Source organism: Spermophilus citellus (genome assembly GCF_964194105.1).
Source record: "Spermophilus citellus genome assembly, chromosome: 2".
Classification (NCBI taxonomy): domain Eukaryota; kingdom Metazoa; phylum Chordata; class Mammalia; order Rodentia; family Sciuridae; genus Spermophilus; species Spermophilus citellus.
In genome coordinates, this window is record NC_138183.1 from 68400600 (window position 1) to 68413911 (window position 13312).

A 13312-nucleotide genomic window follows, 5' to 3' on the forward strand; every position below is an offset into this window, starting at 1 on the left:
CTATAAGAAATTGACATTTGTACATAAAATTGAATAACATAGGAGAAATAATGTAAACTTGAAAATAACTGACAACATTTTGAATCTGAAACAGTATAGTATGGTGTGGTTCAGTGCTCAGACTTAGGTTTAAATTCAAAGCAAATGTAATAATCATAATTATTTTGATTAATTTTATAACAGAAATAGTTATATTTGTACCGAACCCAGTGCCTCACACATGAGGGGCGAACGCTCTACCACTAAGCTACAAGTTCATTCAAGCATTTCCTCGTAAAATAAATGTAGGACCAGTATTTATATATTTTACCTTCACAACTTGCTATCTACAATCATATGGCCCAGATTTTCTTATTTATAAAATAGGCACATAATTCAGTTTTGGGGAGGATTAAATGACCAGTTGTTATAAAGTCTGTATATAGTAAATGCTCAATAACTATTAGCTACCATGCAACATGTATTAATTTAAAAACAATAGATAATCTTTCATTATAAGTAGGCTTCAGATCAGTTGGTTCTCAGCCAGGACTGGTTTCCCCTATTCTGTCCCTGGGGAGACATTGGGCAATGTTATTCTATCAGGTATGATGGGGAGTTGCTATGGGAATGTAGTGAGTAGATGCCAGGGATGCTTCCACACATCCTAAATATCATGGACAGACCCAATGCAAAGAATTAGCCTACTTAAAATATCAATATTAGCTGAACTGCCTTAAAAATATGTATAGGCTGTGCTTTCATACATGGAGGGAGGATTTGCCACCCAAGTCATACAATTAAAAGTAGCCTCAAAAAAAAAAGTAACCTCTCTGATCATCAAGATAGGTCTGGAAAAGATACCAAATTCACCTTTTTTTTTTCAAATATATATATACATATACACACACACACACACACACACACACACACATATATATATATATACACACATATATATTAAATGTAGTTTCTTTAAAAAAATATTTTTTAGTTGTAGATGGACACAATATCTTTGTTTTATTTTTATGTGGTGCTGAGAACCAAACCCAGTGCCTCACACATGAGAGGCGAATGCTCTTCCACTAAGCTACAAGTTCAGCCCCCTCACCTGGTTTTTGTGGAGATCAAATGGAAGATTGTATTTAACTGTCTTCTATCCTGATGTGCTATGCAAATATACATTCCTAAATCTGTTTTCTTCAAACTTTATTATTTTTTTTATTATTTCCACACCAAGGAGACTTTTTAAGATTTTTTCCCCCTAATTGTTCCCATCTCCCATGCAATTTTAATAACACAAAAGTGCTGTATATCTGTTTCTGTAGTTGGGTGGGGTTGAGGTTAAGAGGGCCACAAATCACTGTAAAATCTAAGACTTTCAGACCCAGCTTTTGCCCCTTTGGAGAAACATGGACACCATCGATATTGCATATTTTAATTAAAATAGAAGTGAACTCTGAAAGTAGTGTTTTTTTAATGATGCTTTAATTACGTATTCAATCAAAAGGAGCTTTACATCCCCTGTTCTGCATTTGGAATCTTATTGAGACAGCAACAGAAAACTAAAGTACTACAAGTGATTTGAAATGCTACAGACCGATGGCATTTAAATGTACAAAAATACTCATACAAATGAATGGATATTTAGTGAAAATTGAAAATGCAAAAATATCATCTTATAGAGCCAAAAAAATATGAGAAACTGAAAAGAAGATGAAAGCTTCTTGAGAGACGGTTAATCTGAATGTAAGCTTATCATAAAAAGGAAACATAAAAGAAGAATTCGAGGCCATAAGATGGAAGGGTAATTGTGCTGGATGAGAAAGCTGAAGGAAATAATATGAACTTTTCTTTTCTGTGGGCCAAAGCTACTATAATCACTGGGTGCCTTTTCTCTGCTTTGTTTGAAAAGAAAAGATTAAACACAGCTCAGTCTGCAAAGTGAGGAGCATGTCACGCATTGGGGAAAATTGGAAACATACAGCCTGTGGGTTAACCACCTGGAGATCAAACCCGGAGTCTGGAGTCTTTCAGGATCTGTTGCCTGGCCTGTTTGTATCTATTCCCTTTGTTCTTCACTCCCCAGCAGCCTGTTTTATGTTTATAAATACTCAGCAGAAGGCTCCTGTCTGAGTTTGCAGCCTTATCTCTCACCTTGGCATCTACATAGATTCTCTTCTCTTTTCAGCCAAGCTTCCCAACCTCAGAGCACTTCTTGTGAGTTTCCATTTTCTTAATTTTATTCATAATCCACACTTTTTTGGGGGGGCTGCCTCCTCTGTACTTCTTTTTCGACTCTCATGCTTGTAATTTCTTTTAATTCTGTTTCCCGTGCTGACAATGAAGGGGGAGGGTTGAACCTCACTTTATAGGCATGTGAAACTCGTCCCCACAGACACAGGAGGTCACAGAGCTAATGTGACCAGAATTCAGGTCTTCTGGCTCAAAATCTGATGTGCTTTCTACTCCTAAGGTAGGGGCCTACCTAGCACCTTGATTGACATGTTGTACATTTTCAATGTTCATTTTTTTTCTGATGATGAATTTGTAGGTATATCCCTTTCACTTGCAGAGAGATGAATGATGGGGAATAGAAATACCAAAGTTATCTGCATGATAAATTTTATTTTGTATTTCCTGCTCATTTGTTAGCATCTAACAACTGGAATAAAACTTTGAATTTGTGCCATTCTGTCTGAAAATTTTTTGTTGGTGTCCAATATAATGTTTAGTGTTGATTTTGCAGTATGAATATCATTCATGTTGGTTCTATATTGTACATTATAAGTTTTCAGGTATATGTTACAGGTAAGTGATCACATATAAATAGAGGTCTAGGTATCATGCTGGTTATTATACTCCCTGAAGGTAGAATTTTTTTTTTTTTTTTGCACCAGTTTTTGTATCCATAAGCCTAGGCTGGCCCTGAAACATGGCTGGGTCTTAACATGTGCTCATTGAAGTAAAAGAGCTATTGTTTCCCTCCTTCTCCATGTGGCTGTCAGCCAAGTTCATAACAATTCTCCTTTCTCTGGAAACTCAGAATTGGTGTTGTCTAGTTCTTCCTTGAACTGCTGTACCCAGCCACCCCCAATCATAGTTAATCTCCCAGATTGAACACCTGGCCATTGCTGGGCCAAACTTCCATCTTTAGGACTGAGGGTCAGCCTTTAGGGTTAAACATAGATCATGTAAATACAGGAGCCATTATATAACCATAATGCAAACTAAAGAGTGGAGAAAAAAGACTGAAGCCTCTATGTTTCTGCTTGTGATTCCACGAGACACACTCATATTCTCATAATAAACTCTCTATAGTGTTAAAGTTGATTCATTGATTTTACTTATTTGTAGCTAAAAATCTTCCACCACTACATCAAACTTTCAGATTTTCTTTTCACTGAAGGATATTAGACTAAGTAGAAAATATATATCTATAAAGGAAAGATACCACATGTACTTTAAAAATGCTAATCAGAGCTGGAGGTGTAACTCAGTGATGGACGGAGTGCAAGCATGTGCACAACAGGCAGGTACAAGGCCCCAGGGCAAGCCCAGCCCCACAGAAATCTAGTGGTGTGTGTGTGTGTGTGTGTGTGTGTGTGTGTGTATGGGTGTGGGTGTGTGTGTGTGGGTGTGTGTGTTAGCAAAGCATTTGGGACTCTTATAGTATTAAAAATGGACTTGTAAATATTGGTAGAATAATGCTGAAGGGCTCTGTAGTTTTTTTTTATTTTCAAACAATAGGGAATTTTAAAATAAAATAGCAGGAAGAGAGTAAAATGATAAATACCTAAAAACTATAGATAACAGCCAACTATAGAGCAGACAGTGGAGTCTGTCTCCATCCACCCTGACACAGCAGTCATTATCTCGCATGACTTCCTTCACTTTCTCCATAGAGTCCCGTCCGGTGCAGCCCCAGTCCACCTGTCCAGCCTCTTCTTGTACCCCACTCCCTCCTTGTGTCCCTATGTGGGCTGCTTTTTAGGACCTTTCCTTGCCAAATTCCCCTGCTACATGGCTTTTATACATATTGTTCTCTCTCCTGGAATATTGTTTTCTGCTGCCTTCACCCAACTTCCTTACGCCTCTTAGATTTTACAGATTATTCCTAGGTTAGCCTAGTGTACCTGTCTTTTTTACCAATCATCACTGTAGTATTTCTCTTAGGTTTTCTCTCCATTATCTAGCTGTCTTTTCTACTAGACTGTAAGCTCTGTAACGGCAGGGAATCTCTGCTTTATTGTTTTGCTCATAGCATCCAACTGTATGATCAACAAATATTGGATGAATAAATAAATAAATATGTGGAAAGGTATTTAGGTATTTTATTTCTCAGACGGAAATCAAAAGTTAGCAAATAAACAGCAATAACAACAACAAAACCAGCCTCTGCTTACATTGGTTTTCAAAGATGGGAAGTATCATTCAGTTATTTGTAATTCATAATTTCTCTCGGATAGTTTGTGAATGATATTAGTAATAAAGTTAAAGTCCCTTTTACAAATAATGGGGTAGGATTATTAGTAAATAAAACATAATTAATGTTCGTATTATTTGCAAGCCATACCATAAAAACCTGCCTAACCTGTCATGTCTTTAAATAGTAGTTTTAACCTCTGAGATCTATTAAACTCCTGTCAGCCTTGAGATGGATGCAGGGGATATGGAGGGAAAGAGGTCTCCAATTACTAGCAACTCCCAGAGCTCCATGGAAGGAGGATGCTATCAGAGGCATTTCTAAGGTCTGCAACACTGGTAGTCAGCAGGGGTAAAGGTGGAGTAATGGAATGGAGGGGAGTCTCGGGGGCCATTCATAGGAAAATCTTGCCAGAAAGCCAGATGATACGGTTGAGTAGCATAGGTTCCTCTTCCTTTCCCTCAATGTCCCTTTGAAAGTATGTGCACTTAAATAGAAGACACAGCAGCCTGCCTTGCTGGAGGAAGACCTCTCTTTTCATCCAGATAATAAAAGTAGTCAAACTTTGTGCGAACAGTTCTTGGTAAACACTTCATGATAAGAGGAAGAAGATGAAAGGAGATTTCCAAGGTTGAAGGTTTGGTTGGAAACCCTCTGGGAGCCTGGGAGTGAAGGCAATTTGCAAAGGCGATGACAAACAGTGACCACTGGAGAGAAGGGTGGGTGGTCCTCAGGGAATTAAAAGAAAGGAAAGGAGAAAAAAAAAAAAACAGGTTACCTGCCTGTGAGGGCCACAAAAAAACCTACTTGTAATGAGGAGATTTTCTGACAAATAGTCCCAGAGCAGAGCTTAGTAGAAGGTCCGGATAGTTCAGTTAAAATTTTCTAGAGAGTATTAATATTATTTTTGGTAGAGTAATCTGGTTTCATTCAAAGTTAAGAAGACTCTAACATCTAGAAAATACCAAATTATATAAACAATTACCATGAATTATTTTCACTAAATGAGGTAGTACACAGTACTTAAAAAAAAAGAAAAAAAACTTTATTAGTAAAATTCCAACAAAGAGGGTTGCCTAAAATTAAATCCAGAATTCCTTCCAAAGAGTTTTGCAAATATCATCTGTGCAGTAGGAAGAACAGAAATGATGAGAGCACATTTTTCAAGAATACATCTCCACCTTCCCTTTCGCTCAGGAGGTGGCCTCTTATTTGCAGCTGTTGGATGTAACCAGTGGACCGAATACTTGAAACCAATTTGCTGGTTTGAGAAGAGGTTATTGATTCTCACAGCATGTAATGTATACACTTAGAAAATTTCATTGTTTAACTCTGCATGCGGATGATTCTTGCCTTAGACTACTTTAAGTCAGGCAGATGGCAAGCTATATGGACTCTCCTTGTTTTAGCGAAGACTTCAGAGGAGTTGAAAAATGTTTAACAGATCCAAATGTTGCCTTGAGTTAGTTAAAAATACCTGTACGTGCTTCTCAGAAAATGTCTGGTTAGGTGAGGGACAGTCTTATAAGCATGTGCTTTGTTTTGAGGGAAGATGTTGGGAGAGAAATTTCTGGGCATTTTGTATGATACCAAGAAGGCAATGGCAGTGAATGACATCATACCAAATTAAGTAAAAATATTTCTGGATATTGTTTAAATTGACCACTGCTTGAGCTCTTTGTGATTTATCATTTCAGAATTGCAAAGCCTAATCAGCATATTCTTTGTATATTATCAGCATTATAGTTTGATGACCTATATTTGTGTTCTCAAAGTAGATGGAAAGGAGAACAGACAGACAGATGACTTTGTGCATTTGTATTTCTTTTTATTACTTAATAATAAAAGTTCAACTACATAATTAATGTTCAATTCTTTGGATGCGTGAAAATAGATAAAAAACTTAGCAATTTGAGGTCAATGTATTTTGTGGGTATTGTCAAATAATACATGTGAGATGACAAAGGCACCAAGTACTGAATGTCTCCCTTTAAATCTTGGAAATGCAGGTCCCACCCTCTCTAATTCCTTCCCTTTTCCCTAGAAATATTACTAATACCCTTGGGAGGTTCATTCCACTAGAGAGTCTGACATTTTGAACCAATTTGAGCAGCACTGTTAGCAGGAGGAAATGATTTATTGTTCCCAATCACCATTCATAAGGTGATCATTGTGACCCCAAGGGAGGGCTTTAACTTGTGACAAGAAAAGTTTCTTTCTGCTTAATGGGGAGCCACATCCCTGAGCCTTACCTGTCTGGGATTATGGTGAGAGATAGGTCCTATGGGTATTTATTGACTTGAACTGAGGGGTCTTTCTAATATAGAGTTATTTTTTTAAAAATGAATTTCCTTAGGGCCTTGTTTGGGGAGGCCATTAGTGGAGAAAAGAATCAGGGTAATATTTTTCTCAAACATCTTTATCATTGGTTTTGATTTTATGTTTAAATCAACAAATTGTTTCTCTTGCAGGCCTCATGGTTGATAGAAAGACTATCATATGAACCTCAGATGGTAAATAAAATTGAAAGAATGACTCTAGCATTTATCCAAAGGCATGATCCGAAGGATGAAAAGGGACAGAAGTCTCCATGAACAGGGCAAGAGACAAGCAAGCCATGTGTGACCAGGTGGTGGTATCAGAAGTATCTAATTTCCTGATAGGATTATAACATGTGAAGCTTGTCAAGCACAAGAGCCCCACTTACAGATCTTGCGTTACAGGTTTTCAAAGACTGTGCAGCAAGCACACCAACCATATAATTCACCTAAGTTAATTGTTAAACTTCCAGAGTATTATGTGCTTTGGTGATTTTCAGCCTGGGATCTTTCTGCTGCATCTATTGAGGAGCCCTCCAGAGAATCGGCCACAGCACTGAGCCTTAGGAGGTGACATTTGCCATCTTTAGGTCTCAGAATCACCTTGGGATTTTACCTCATAATCCTGTGGAGGACAGGTCACCTGAAAATGAAATTCTGAGACACAAGAATAAGATGGGCTATAAAGAAAATGTCCCTCTTGCTCAAGGGATAAACTCAATTTAAAGGGGTGAAAGAACACTGTTGCAGAGTGATATTTTAATAGATGATCCTCCCCCAATGCCGGCTGCTCCTGTTGCCTCTGCTTCTATCTGCAACCCCATTAAAAGAAGTTTCACCAAAGATCAAGAAAAAAAAAAAGGCTTTTGATTTTCAAAAGGCAAGACCCTGAGGGCACTTGGCATAGAAACTGTATGATGATTTGGAGCAGGGCTTCTAGCCCTGGTTGGACATAAGGTTTTCCAGATGTGCTATTAGGGCAGTAAGGATAGGGCTGGGTCCAGGGAAGCAAAGAGAGCAGGTAAATGCTGGTGGGGAGAGGAGAAGAAGAGGGAAGAGAAGGCAGAGGGACAGAGGGGAAGCAGAGGGCATTGTTAGATGCCCCTGGCCCCTCTCTTCTTTGAGAAAGAGATTCCAGACCCAGATCCCCAGAAGGGAAAGTCCTGGATGACAGAAAACCCAGATGGCTTGAGGTTCCCATCACTTCCCAAGTAGACCCCAAGAACAGAAATGAATAAGTGGTCTGTAGAGGACAGATGGTCTGAGCTGGCCCCAAGGTATTGAGCACATCTGGCACAGTGTGCAAGTGTTAGGATGAATCCTCTGTGCTCTGCATAGTAATAAAGGACCCAGAGCTTCCTAGCATCCCTGTGGCCAGAAAGCAGTGCAGTCAATCCTCCTGTGTCAGCGGCTGAGAGAGAGTGCTGTACCCGAAGTCTCAGACTGGGCAACAGCTCAATAGCAAGACTCATAGGAACCAGACATCTCAGGTATGCTGGTGCAGAGCCAGCATCACACAGAGCTGGGCCTGCCTACCCCCATTCCCCTGCTCCAGTGCAGCCCCCTGGGACAGGGGTTGAGGAAGCAGCATTGAGTAAAGTTATGGTTCTGACACTGGATCTAGGCCCCCAATAGAAAAGTCATCATGGAAAACTAAAGTTATATCTCTTGTGCAATTGTCTGTATGGATGGAGATGTGAAATCAAAGGTGATACCATGCAATCAATCAATAAATTAAAACACATCAGGCACACCTGACACAACCACACAGCCCCTCATCTTTGGAATTTGGAATTTTGTGAATCTCAGCACAAATCTTGACCATTTTTATGTTAGCTAGATTAAGCAAAGCCTTTCAGGTTCCTGGGTGTAGCTCACCCAGCTCTGCTTATTTGCTGCTGGCAGTGTGGCTGTCACTGTCCTAGGAGCTGTCACTGTTTTCAACCACTGAGTCCTTGAAACAACATCTGAAATTAGGTATCATTCCATTTGATTGATTAGTAATTGTGCGCTCAACAAAATGAAATTGGAGGGACCGGCATCTCCTTTGTGAAGTTTGGTGGATAATGCTGGGTATGATTCCTTCTTCCCACAACAGCATCTCCCTTTTCCTTGTCCATTCCTTGCCCTTTCTGCACCTTTACTCAAACTGCTCCTACTACTCATACTGCACCTCTTCCCTGTCCTTTTGACATCTTCCATTTTCCAAGGCACAATTCAAGTTTCATCTGTTCCCAGACACCTTTTCAGCCCTCTTCATTATTATTATTTTATCCACCTTTCTGGGGGTGGGGGGTTGTTGTTTGTTTGTTCGTTTTACCACTTCACACATGCTGGCCTGTTATGAAAATCAACTTTGCATGGAGGGTTTGTGTCAGCTCTGGGTTGTGAACCCAGATGAGTTTCATCTTGTGCATCCATAGCACCCACCATGAATTTGGTATCCTAGCCTTGCAGATATTTTGGTAATTGGAACATAAAAAAAACATTAATGCATATTTGTCAAACTAAATTGAATTTAAAATTATAAAACACAAAGGTAGTGAAGCATGAGACAGATGCTTAAAAGAATTTTTAACTGATCATGTCTTTGATTCCATTATTGCTTTTCTTCTTTTTCCCCTAGTTATTTAAAAATTTTTTCAAGCATATAAAACAAGTTAAAGAATTGTTCAGTGAAAACTCCTACAATAATCACCTAGCTTCTGTAATATGTATTCTGTGGTATTTATCTGACTGTATCTCTCCATCTATCTATCTCTCTAACCCACCCATCTCTCTCTGACTTTTAAATATATTTAATGTTTGATAAACCTTTGGAATCAGTTCTGGGATTTATTCCTGCATTCAGCCTGTACTTACTGTGTGACCTTGGCTGTGTGTTTAACCTTTGTCTATTTTACTGTCTGCAAAATAGGGATGGACAATAATGCCTACTTCATAGAGTGGGATGGAGAGTCAATGAGATAAGGCATGTAAAAGGCCAGGCACAGTGTGTGTTCAGCACAGTGTAGCAAGAGGAAAAGCAGAAGTGTTTCAAGTCGTTGGCACTCATCTGCAATGATAAATGCTTCTGATGTTCTTGCTTCCAGTCTCTGTTTTAGGTCCAGAAGGAAAAGAAATTGACAGGAGATAATCAATTTTAGCTCTTCTTGGTTGTGAGTGAGAGGTCCCTGGATCTACTAGGTGAGCAACAGGTCATCTGGACATTGGTATGGAAACTGCATTCAGAATTCCCTGGTATAACTCAAAAGAGCCAATAGTAGAATCACCCATCATCTACTTTTACTGGGACAAGGAGGGGAATCTTATATTTACCTAAAATTCAGGAAAAAAAAATTGCTAAAAGTGAAGATAACTAGGAGAAAATGTCAGAGAGTTCTGTAGTCATAAAAGTCAGTCTCTGAGCTCTTTTATGTAGGGGTTTGCAAATTTTCTGAGTTTGAGTTTTCATGAGTACAACCTTTTGCTCTAAGTCTGTAGAATATCCCATTACTGGAACCAATTTTTAATTATGCTTCAGCTCATCTTGCCCCTGAAATTGATCTGTAAACTGGTGGTTGGATAATGCAGATTACCTTCTCTGTGGCCTCAGACCAAGCACCCTTTGGGACATTGGATGAGTGGGAAAAAGGAAATCCCATCCTTGTTTTCTGCCTCACTTTCACATATCTACCCCTTGCATAGTCATCACAATGTCCTTCACTTAGTTAATCATGTTCAGTACAGGATGGTGTGAACACCGTGGTTGAACAAAATTGTCATCAGTTCCTATGTATAATTTTCTGTGGCACACTTAGAGTTGGGCCTTTTCATTACAAATTTGCATTAGTGTATGCCTACTGAGTTGTCCCTTGATGAAACAGAAAATTCCTGATGTCATTTGATGGTTTGCAACTTAGATGACATGTCACATTAATCTGTGGAACTCTGAACAACACAAGTGCCTACTCCCCCCATACCCCACCCTGCAAGTGGATAGTCATTGTCAGTGAATCTTAGGGTAGCACACTGGAATCCACATTTTTAAAAGTCTCTACAGATTATTTTACTTCACAGCGAGAGTTAAGAACTAACTCTTAGGTTGCCTCCTTAGCGCAGTAGGCAGCGCGTCAGTCTCATAATATGAAGAACTACCTCTTGACTGTAAATCTGTACAGTTCTTCTTAATAAAGTGAATTGGAGGTGTAGTATGTCTTTTAAGATGCAAAATCTTGATTGACCTTTTATATTTTGCTTTGCTTTCAATAAGTTGATGGCCATAAAATGGAAAAGCAGCTGAACTGAAATGACTAGGAATTTTTACAAAGTAGAGTAAGTTGTGTGTAGAATGGAGAAAAGGACAATCAAGTAGAGTACTTGGGAAGACTCAGGTAAAGTAAAGAGGAGCCAGGAGAGACTGTCATAGCCAACTGAGAAAGCAGTGCTGGGATTATTGGATAAAGGGTATAGCCTAGGACACAATGGCAGATATACAAAAGAACTTGCCATATTTTCTAACACATCCGTTTTATAGATGACATTTTAACATTCCAGTTATCTGTTGGCCTGGTGCCATTGGGACATAATTGTCATTGCTTACACAGAGCAACTTTTGTTATTATGGTGGCATTACTGGATAACTCCAACTACTCAAAGTTTCAGTGGACAAAGTATTTATGGGTAAAAGAAAAATCCTAATTGTTTGAGAATCTACTGTTGTCATCTGCTGGTTAGATTAAAAAAGAAAAGAAAGTAACACCATCAAAGCTTATTGACTGTTAGTTTCTTAGAAGAAAATTCTGGAGGTAATAGTGGAATCCTTTTGAAAAAAATGCAGAGTTCTTAAAGTACTTGATGACACAAATTCCAATATCATATGAAAAATGGGAACAAATATGCCAATTCTGAAATGAAAAGTGACTCAGAAGAGTTGAACTCTAGATGTGAAGAAGTTTGGGGTAGAATATAATTGGAAGCATTTTTTTTCTCTTAGGGGTATATTGCTTGGTACTTTCTCTAGAGTTCTCACTGTTCTAATAGTCTCAGTCTTCTCAAGTGCAGACCAATGAGGTCTTCAGTTCAGGGTAATATGGCATTTGTATTGTATTTGCAAAGGAGAATATTGAAGATTTTCAACTCCAAATAGAACCCCATTGTTGGTAAATGATTGCCAATTAAAATTGATAAATATATGCAAAACTATTGAGAGGGCCCAATGAATCACAGATTTGTGTGTATATAACTTCCATGAAGCCTAGCTTCTGAGACCTGAAAAACAGAGAGAAAAATCATTATATAATTAAGAAGGAATTATTTCTATTTTTGAAGACCTATGTAGGAAATGAACATGAACTGATGGATAAGCTTTCAAAAGACTTTCACAAGGTCCATTCTGGGGACAATTAGAATAACAACAAAAAAAGAATCACCATTGAAGTGGAAATGGATGGCAAGGGAGAAAGACAATGAGACAATTTGAAGGTTTGGCTTAAGCACTCCAAATTGCTCTTTGGCATTATAACATCTAGGTGGTCAGCTTTTGTCATTCTCCTGTTCTTGGGCAAGAGTTCTTCTGAGAAGTAGTCATTTTATCAAGACCCAGATGCCTTAGAGTATATCTCAAGAACCACAATCCATGTGTTAGTAAGATTTTTGTCAATATGACCAAAATACCTGACAAAAACAACTTAAAGGAAGAAAAATCTATTTTGGCTCATTGTTTCAGAGATTCAGTCCATAGATGACCAACTCCACTGTTCAAGGCTGGAGGTGAGACAGAAGATCGTGGTGTAAGGGCATGGAAGAGGAAAGCTATTCAGATCATGGTGGCCAGGAAACAGAGAGAGAGAGAGAAGGAGGACAATATGTAATCCAAAATGCCACACTTCCAGTGACCTGCTTCTTTCAGCTATGTCCCATCTGCTTACAATCATCACCCAGTGTAGTCGTCCTTCAAATGGTTAATTTATGAAATGAATTAATACATTGATGAGGTTATAGCTGTCATGATCTAATGATTTCAACTCTGAACATTCCTGCGTTAATACAGGAGCTTTTGAGGGATTCCTCATATCCAAACTATAGCAATCTACAAGTACCATGCGTCTTCCACATGCTACTTTTGAATATGTCAAAAAAAAAAAAAAGCTCTCAAATCGACCTCAGGTTGCTCTTCTCCAAACCAAACATCCCATTCTTCAAAGATTCATAATCTAGGGCTGGGGATGTGGCTCAAGCAGTAGCACACTGCCCTGGCATGTGTGCAGCCCAGGTTCGATCCTCAGCACCACATACAAAGATGTGTGTCTGCCGAAAACTAAAAAATAAATAAAATTCTCTCTCTCTCTCTCTCTCTCTCTCTCTCTCTCTCTCTCTCTCTCTCTCAAAAAAAAAAAAAAGATTCATAATATATTTCCTGGAGGCTCTTCCCATCCTTGAGTCTCTCTTCTGAATATCCTCCAGTCTCTATTCTTTATAACTAGCGAATACAGTTCTTATTTGTCCACAAGTCTTAGTTTTTGGCTATTTTCTAAGTTAATTCTCACTAGCAACCCTTCTCAAAAGACTTCTGATTAGAATAACACCATACATGGTCAACCTACTTAGA

At 38.6% G+C, this 13312-nt stretch overlaps 1 long non-coding RNA gene across 1 annotated transcript in view; it reads left to right on the plus strand.

Moving 5' to 3' along the window:
• Positions 1–13312, plus strand: part of LOC308642992 — a 152506-nt gene that overhangs the window by 69458 nt on the left and 69736 nt on the right. Inside the window, exon 3 of the long non-coding RNA XR_014020677.1 lies at positions 6877–8213. This is a non-coding gene — a long non-coding RNA (uncharacterized lncRNA). The remainder of the gene's footprint in view (positions 1–6876; positions 8214–13312) is intronic.